General features: G+C 41.3%; 1 protein-coding gene across 1 annotated transcript in view; it reads left to right on the top strand.

Moving 5' to 3' along the window:
• Positions 1 to 431, top strand: part of LOC116394885 (uncharacterized) — a 6,671-nt gene that overhangs the window by 2,553 nt on the left and 3,687 nt on the right. The gene's annotated exons all lie outside the window — the stretch shown is intronic.

The raw sequence follows: 431 nt of genomic DNA on the forward strand, positions 1-431 counted from the left end.
CGCTGATGTAAAGCTGAAACACAAGTAATACGCTGATGTAAAGCTGAAACACAAGTAATACGCTGATGTAAAGCTGAAACACAAGTAATACGCTGATGTAAAGCTGAAGCTGAAACTCATTGTCCCCAGAGACTCAAACTTGACTGTCTTATTGAATGATGACATAACCTCAAACTGATTCACTATCTATTAGGGTGAATATTTCAGTGGAATATTACATAAAGGGATTTTCTCTGGACTGCTTTTGTATTTGGGTTCCTTGAAACACGCTGTGGTTAAACTTCCCAACCCCCCTCCATGAATATTATGGGAACATGACTGATGGAAGGGTTGGTGATGTGGGCGGTTTTACTCCACTCAAGTTTGTGTGCCAGCATCATGTAAACTCTCTCTCTCTCTCTCTCTCTCTCTCTCTCTCTCTCTCTCTCTCT

This window comes from Anarrhichthys ocellatus, unplaced genomic scaffold (assembly GCF_004355925.1).
Source record: "Anarrhichthys ocellatus isolate YVR2014 unplaced genomic scaffold, GSC_Weel_1.0 scaffold42, whole genome shotgun sequence".
NCBI lineage: Eukaryota > Metazoa > Chordata > Actinopteri > Perciformes > Anarhichadidae > Anarrhichthys > Anarrhichthys ocellatus.